Below are 8,907 nucleotides of genomic sequence, written 5' to 3'. Positions count from 1 at the left end.
GGGCGGTGGGGCGACGGCGCTGCCATGTGTCGATCTCTGGTTGGACGGGGCGCGGCGGCGGATGCGTCTAGCGCCGGGCGGACGTGTCCGGCGCGCGGAGGAAGGGGACGACTAGGGTTGGACGCAAATTTCGAAGGGGGAGGTGTTTATATAGGCATAGGGAGCTAGGAGAGTCCAAATGAGGCACGGTTTTCGCCCACACGATCGTGATCGAACGACCGAGAGCATGGAAGTGACTTAGGTGGGTTATTGGGCTGTTTGGAGGGGGGTTTTGCTGCAACACACAAAAAGCCTTTGCGGTTACCTGGTTAACCGTTGGAGCACCAAACGACCTCCGAATAGAACGAAACTTGACAGGTGGTCTACCAGTGGTGTACCAAGGCCACTTGACAAACCTCGGTCCATTCCGAGAACGTTTAACACCCGCTCACGAAAAGAGGCAAGAGGGGTGCGCCGGTGCATGTGGGAGTGTCGGATTGCAAAACGGACAACGGGGAAAAAGCTCGGATGCATGAGACGAACACGTATGCAAATGAGATGCACATGATGACATGATATGAGATGCATGACATGAAAAAAATGCAAAACGAAAGACAAAACCCGACCACGAAGGGAATATCATAACACATAGCCGAAAATGGCAAGAGTTGGAGTTACGAATATGGAAAGTTACATCCGGGGTGTTACAACACTCCGCCACTACGAGAGGATCTCGTCCCGAGATCTAGGACTGAAAGAACTCCGGATATTCGGAACGGAGGTGGTCCTCACGTTCCCAGGTGGCTTCTTGGTCGGAATGGTGCGACCACTTCACTTTCAGGAATTTGATTGACTTATTGCGAGTCTTGCGCTCAGTTTCTTCAAGAATAGCAACGGGGTGCTCATGATAAGACAGATCTTCTTGGAGGTCAATCTCTTCGAAGTTGATGGTGTGCTCAGGAGTCTTGAAGCACTTGCGAAGCTGTGACACGTGGAACACATCGTGCACGTTCGCGAAGTTGGAGGGAAGCTCAAGTTGATAGGCGAGGTCGCCTCTTTTGCCAATGATCTTGAAAGGACCCGCGTATCTAGGGGCAAGCTTCCCTTTGATACCGAAGCGACGAGTGCCTTTCATTGGAGAGACGCGGAGGTAGACATGGTCTCCGATCTCGAAAGCCAAGTCCCGGTGCTTTATATCATAGTAACTCTTTTGGCGCGATTGCGCGGCTTTGAGATTCTCACGGATGACTTTACACATTTCTTCAGCCTCTGTGATTAAGTCGTTTCCAAGAAGTTGGCGTTCACAAGTCTCTAACCAATTGAGAGGAGTACGGCACTTTCTGCCATAGGGAATCTCGAATGGGGCCTTGCCCGAACTCGTTTGGAAGCTGTTGTTGTAGGAGAATTCGGCATATGGAAGACAATCTTCCCACTTCATGCCAAAGGAAATGACACAAGCCCTGAGCAAATCTTCAAGGATTTGATTGACTCGCTCGACTTGGCCACTAGTTTGCGGATGGAAAGCTGTGCTGAAGCGAATGTTGGTGCCCATGGCCTTCTGGAAGGAGTCCCAGAACTTAGAAGTGAAGATTCTTCCACGATCTGAAGAAATCAATTGTGGAATGTCGTGCAAGGAGACAATCCTGGAGGTGTATAGCTCTGCCAACTGAGCTGCTGTGCTAGATTCTTTGATTGGAAGGAAATGAGCCACTTTAGTAAGCTTGTCGATGACAACGAAGATAGCATCATTTCCGCGCTTGGACTTTGGAAATCCTGTCACGAAGTCCATTTCGATATGATCAAACTTCCATTCTGGGATAGCAAGAGGTTGGAGGAGACCAGCTGGTCGTTGGTGTTCTGCTTTCACCCTTCGACAGACATCACATTCATTCACGAATTGAGCGATTTCTCGCTTCATTCGAGTCCACCAATACGACTGCTTGAGGTCATGGTACATCTTCGTACTTCCAGGATGAATGGAAAGAAGAGAATTGTGTGCCTCGTTCATAATGACTTTCCTTAGATCACCTTTAGGAACCACGAGCCGGTCCTCGAAGAATAAAGTGTCTCTGTCATCAATGCGATAGCACTTGTATTTGGAAAGACCCTTGTCGATACCACATTTCACCTTCTTCACTATGGTATCCAGGAGTTGTGCCTCACGAATTTGATCTTCCAAAGTAGGAGAGACTATGAGGTTGGCAAGAAAACCTTGAGGAACAACTTGGAGATTCAGCTTGCGGAAAGCTTCACAAAGATCCGGTTGGAAGGGCTTGAGAATTAAGCTGTTGCAATAAGCCTTTCTGCTCAAAGCATCTGCAATGACATTGACCTTGCCTGGAGTATATTCAATAATCGGATTGTACTCCTGAATCATATCGACCCATTGAGTCTGCCTGAGGTTGAGGTTGGGCTAAGTGAAGATGTACTTGAGACTCTTGTGATCGGTGAATATGTCCACTTTTCTTCCCAACAAGAGATGTCTCCATGTTATTAATGCATGGACAACTGCCGCCAACTCAAGATCGTGAGTGGGGTTGTTCTTTTCGTTGGGCTTCAACTGACGAGAGGTATAGGCCGCAACTTTCTTCTCTTGCATTAACACAGCACCGAGACCTTGAAGAGAAGCATCACAGAAAACTTTGAATGGCTTGGATTCATCAGGAGGAGTTAAGACAGGAGCTGTGACGAGTTTCTCTTTGAGAGTGTTGAAAGCAACGTCACACTCAGGAGTCCAGACATACTTCACATGCTTCTGGAGGAGGTTGGAAAGAGGCTTTGCAATCTTAGAGAAATTCTCAACGAATCTTCGGCAATAGCTTGCAAGACCAAGAAAACTGCGGAGCTGCTTGACATTCTGAGGAGGTTCCCAATTCACAATTGGAGACACCTTCTCGGGATTAACAGCGATGCCCTTGGCAGAGATGATATGACCAAGGTAAAGAACTTCATCAAGCCAAAACTCACATTTGGAAAACTTCGCACAGAATTGATACTCTCTGAGCTTGTCGAGCACCAATCGCAAATGTTTGGCATGATCCTTCTTATTCTTGGAGAAGACCAAGATATCATCGAGATACACCAGGACGAATTCGTTGGTATAGGGGTTGAAGATGAAATTCATCATCCGAGAGAATGTTGGAGGAGCATTGACAAGGCCGAAAGACATGACAGTATATTCATAAGAACCAAAGCTTGTTCTGAATGCTGTCTTGGGAATATCTTCTTCACGAATGCGAATATGATGATAACCCATTCGAAGGTCAAGCTTGGAGAATACTTTAGCACCTTTAAGTTGCTCGAATAGCTCATTGATGTTGGGAAGTGGATACTTGTTCTTGATTGTCTTCTTGTTCAATGGACGGTAGTCGACACAAAGTCGGTCCGTGCCATCCTTCTTCTCGACAAAAAGAACACCACAACCCCATGGAGATGAACTCGGTCTAATCAAACCCAGACGCTCTTGTTCATCGAGCTGTTTCTTCAATTCTTTCAGCTCCTTGGGTCCAAGCTTGTATGGACACTTGCAAACGGGTTCAGTGCCGGGCTCAAGATCGATAACGAACTCAACTGGCCGGTGCGGAGGCATACCCGGAAGCTCTTCTGGAAAGACATCTTGGTACTCACAAACGACTGGAATCTGAGAGATTGCGTCTAGCTCGCCCTTCTCATTGAGAGAAAACAACCGAATGGTCTCATCACGAGCGGCATAGATGATAACATCCTCAGAAGAGTGTGTCAATTTAATTTCCCTGGCAGCACAATCAAGTTGAGCCTTGTGCTTAGAAAGCCAGTCCATCCCGAGAATTAGATCAATATCCGAGTCACCAAGGACAATAGGTTTAGACAGAAATTTATAGTTTCCCATCTTGATGGAAACATCCGGGACACAATTATTAGATGACATTTGTTTACCTGGGGACACAATCTTCAACGGGATAGGAATCTTTTCCGTCACAAACTCATGCTTGGCAACAAAAGGTCTTGAAATGAAAGAAAGAGATGCACCAGTATCAAATAAAACTTTTGCAGGAATATCATTAACTAAGAGATTACCCATTATCACATCAGTAGATTCCTCCGCTTGAGCTGCATTCATCATGTTCACCTTTGCAGACTTGGGATTATGCTTGACCACTGCATTGCTGGAAGATCTCACAGGAGGAGGAGGCGGAAGGCGCCTTTGGTTGAAGCACTTGTTAGCATAGTGACCTTTCTGCTGACACTTGTTGCAAGTCACCTCTGAGAGTGGACGATGATAAGGAGCATTCGACTTTGGAGCTTGATTCTGAGACTTGTTCTGATAGCCAGAGTTTGGTGGGTGGGAAGATCCATGGCCACCTTTGTTCTTCTGCTGGAAAGGCTGACGAAACGGAGGAGGAGGAGGCAACTAGAACTTCTGTTGCTTTGCAGCGACTAGTGAGGAAGAAGAAGACTGAACTGCGTCCCTGACTCTCTTCTTAGAAGCCTCACACTTGAGCTGAGCAGCCTCTTGCTTCAGTGCCATATTGTAGAAATCATCATACTTGGTCGGCTCAAAAAGCACGAGAGGTAATTGCAGATCTTCTCTGAGGCCACCCCTGAATTGATAGATCATGCTCTTTTCATCAGGAACGTCTTGCTTACCGAAGCGAGCGAGTTTCTGAAACTGGGTATTGTATTGATACACGGACATGCTGCCTTGCTTGAGATTTCGGAACTCCTCACGCTTGCTCCCAACAACACTTTGTGGAATGTGGTGAGCTTTGAAATCTCGGCGGAACTCATCCCAGGTAATCACACGACCTCCTCTGGAATCTTTGTATTGTTGATACCACTCGGCAGCTTGATCCTTGAGTTGAAAAGAAGCGACCTTGACAAAGTCCTCAGGCCTGACATTGCTACATTCAAAATGCTTGTTGATGTCCACGAGCCAATCATCGGCATCTGTGGCCTCGACACAGTAGCTGAAAGACTTGGGCTGATTTGCGAGGAACTGGTTGAGGGTAGCGAAATGAGGCTGATTGTTGCCTTGGCCTTGATTTCCTTGATTGCCTTGCCCTTGGGTGCGTTCTTGCAAGAGTTGCAAAATCATCTGAGCATTGGCGTTGGTGGCTGCCATGATAGATTGCCATGCCTCCGGAGACGGAGGTGGTGGTGGAGGGTTCGCCTGACTCCCCTCATTGCGTTCCGGATTCTGACGCGTTGGCGGAGCCATCCTGAAGAGGGTGACATCCGTTAGCATCTTGATAGACAAATAGACAAGTTGAATCGACGGATAGAAATTGCAACATATAGTCTTCACAATAAACATTCGAACAGGGATGAACGAATGAATTCCATAGTAAATCATCACACTTCCATAAGGTGAGAAGCCACTTGATAAAGGGTTGATGAAATAAAATGACAAGGTACGAGTGGAACAACTAAGTGGTAAGGATTACCCAATCACAAACCAAATATCTGCGGGAAGAAATGCTAAGAGCTACTTGAATCCCACCTATAAACTCCCGAAACTTTCTGGTTATGCAATCTGGTGTTGGGGATATAGGGGACACAAAATATATCACCCAAACTAGCAATCCCTAGATCCGGCTGTATCCATCCGTCAACACATAACCAAGAAACCTTCTGAAATCGTGTACCTCAACCTTCGAAAAGCATCCGTTATACGAGTTATGGCAATACTCCCGAACTCCCACCCCAGTACTGGGTGGCGTCGAGGTGATCTCACCAACAACTGCATAAAAGAGATTTTCGATGTCGGCGAAACTCAGGTATTCCAGAACTGCAACGATAAAATTGTGACAACAACACCTCGGAGCTCAACTCCCCGGGACACTACCACAACCCCTAAATGTCAGGAGGCACCAAGAACAATGTTCTTGTCAAAAAACCATCAGAACGATTCCAAGATACCCGCGTGATCCTAAAAAAAAATTAGTGAAATTTGAGGAGAGAAGAGTCAAAACTTCTACGTCAGGAGGCCTTACCAGAGCGACGAAGGGACTGAGGAGTAAATAGAATCCTACTCTCCGATATATAATCCTAAGACTCAAAACATTTTTGTTCTAGACTCAACAACGCCAGTGATTCGATCAAACAGGGGGCTCCTAAGTCGGGGATGGCTCTGATTACCAACTTGTAACGCCCACGATGCGGCTATATCTCCCACGTGTCGAGGCACGACTTAGAGGCATAACCGCATTGTAGGTATTGTCGCAAGAAGGGTCATCTTCACACAATCCCATGTAATGAACAAGAATGGGATAACGAGAGTTGGCTTAGAATCGCCACTTCACACAATACATAAATATAATTCATACATCATCCAAAATCCACACATAGACCGACTACGGTCAAATCCAAATGAAAATAAGATAACCCCCAAATGCTAGATCCCCGATCGTCCCAACTGGGCTCCACTACTGATCATCAGGAAACGAAACATAGTAACGACCACGTTCCTCGTCGAACTCCCACTTGAGCTCGGTTGCGTCATCTGCACGGGTATCGTCGGCACCTGTAACTGTTTTGGTAGAATCTGTGAGTCACGAGGACTCAGCAATCTCACACCCGCGAGATCAAGACTATTTAAGCTTGTAGGAAAGGATGGTGTAATGAGGTGGAGCTGCAGCAAGCACTAAGCATATATGGTGGCTAACATACGCAAATGAGAGCAAGAAGAGAAGCAACGCAACGGTCGCGAAGCTAGAAATGATCAAGAAGTGATCCTGAAACTACTTACGTTCATGCATAACTCAAACCGTGTTCACTTCCCGGACTCCGCCGAGAAGAGACCATCACGGCTACACACACGGTTGATGTATTTTAATTTAAGTCAAGTGACAAGTTCTCTACAACCGCACATTAACAAATTCCCATCTGCCTCATAACCGCGGGCACGGCTTTCGAAAGATAATACCTGCAGGGGTGTCCCAACTTAGCCCATTGTAAGCTCTCACGGTCAACGAAGGATAAACCTTCTCCCGGGAAGACCCGATCAGTCTCGGAATCCCGGTTTACAAGACATTTCGACAATGGTAAAACAAGACCAGCAAGACCGCCCAATGTGCCGACAACTCCCGATAGGAGCTGCACATATGTCGTTCTCAGGGCACACCGGATGAACACTACGTACAACTAGAACCAGCCCTCGAGTTTCCCCGAGGTGGCGCTGCAAGTGGCTCTAGTTTGGACCAGCACTCAGAGGAACACTGGCCCGGGGGTTTAAATAAAGATGACCCTCGGGCTCGCGAAAACCCGAGGGAAGAAGGCTTAGGTGCCAAATGGTAAAACCAAGGTTGGGCCTTGCTGGAAGAGTTTTATTCAAGGCGAACTGTCAAGGGGGTCCCATAAATCACCCAACCGCGTAAGGAACGCAAACTCAAGGAACATAATAGCGGTATGACGGAAACTAGGGCGGCAAGAGTGGAACAAAACACCAGGCATAAGGCCGAGCCTTCCACCCTTTACCATATATATATAGATACATTAATTAAATAAGAGATATTGTGATATGCCAACATATCCATGTTCCAACATGGAACCAACTTCAACTTCACCTGCAACTAGCAACGCTATAAGAAGGGCTGAGCAAAAGCGGTAACTTAGCCAAACAACGGTTTGCTAGGAAAGGATGGTTAGAGGCTTGACATGGCAATATGGGAGGCATGATATAGAAAGTGGTAGGTAGCGCAGCATAGCAATAGAACGAACAACTAGCAAAGCAAAGATAGAAGTGATATCGAGGGTATGGTCATCTTGCCTGGACATGGCAGAAACAGCATCAGGTAGCAATGTTCAGAGCAAGCAATCAACATGCTACAGGAACTTAACATAGCAAAACAAGGCATGCCATGAATCTACTAAATTCATACAACAAAAGTCCCTTACTGACCATGAGCCAAAAAGGACCAGAAGATATGATGGCACGCATGTAAACATAGCAAGTTTCGTTAACAGGTTTCAGACTTGGCAGAAAACAGAGCATGGCATTAACAGAAATTATGAGGGCATCTTGGTGAGCTTGATTCACTCATCACAAAGCAATGCCTGACAAAACAAGCATACCTACAGCAAGATGGCATGTTTATGAAGCTATCCATGCCAAGAGCAAGTTTATAGCATGTATGAAACAACTACAACAACCTTGGCAACATTGAATATCACGTTAACAATCTGCAAGGAATATTTTATAGCAAAAGTAGAGCAAGATTAAGACACGCTATGGCACTCCATAATTGCAAACAGAGCCATGGATGGATAGAGCACAACTATATCTACGAAACATCCTTACTAAACATACCTAAAATAAGCATGGATCTCACTGTAGACACATGGATATATCACAACAAAATAACAGCAGTCACAGACAGCAAAATCTTAAATCCCTGAAAACAGAAACATCACGAAGCCTAGTTTGCATGCTTGTGCTAGTCACCACATAGATCACCAAAATACATGGCATACACCCCTGTAAAGATGGCATGGCATAGATCAAAACACCTGTAGAGCTTATGCCCATAAGATGCACACATCAAATGTAGCAAAAATAACAAAACACCAAGTTCTGATAAGTAACAGCAGTAAACATCATATAGCACTCTTGCACCAGAGATTTGGTCATCAGGATGAACTCAAACGAGCATGTTAAAATGAAATAAAATTAAGAGCATCTCGAGTCGAACATTTTGATATATCATGCATGCAAAACGGAGCAGTATGCAATGAGATATGATGCCATGAACATGATCACATAACGTGAAAATACTTCGGGACAGAATATTCCGGGGTCAACCTCCAGATCCAGATCGGGGCAGGCACGCGATTTGAGGCGGCCGGAGCTCGTCGCCGGAGTTCTTGCCGGAGAAGTGGCCGGAGGAGAGGGAGAGGTCGCCGGCGGGCGAGGACGGCGGCCCAGGGCGCGGGCGAGCGCAGCGCCGGCGG

Source organism: Triticum aestivum, chromosome 2D (assembly GCF_018294505.1).
Source record: "Triticum aestivum cultivar Chinese Spring chromosome 2D, IWGSC CS RefSeq v2.1, whole genome shotgun sequence".
Classification (NCBI taxonomy): Eukaryota; Viridiplantae; Streptophyta; class Magnoliopsida; order Poales; family Poaceae; genus Triticum; species Triticum aestivum.
The sequence above is the reverse complement of the archived record's forward strand: the minus strand, read 5'-3'. Positions refer to the sequence as shown.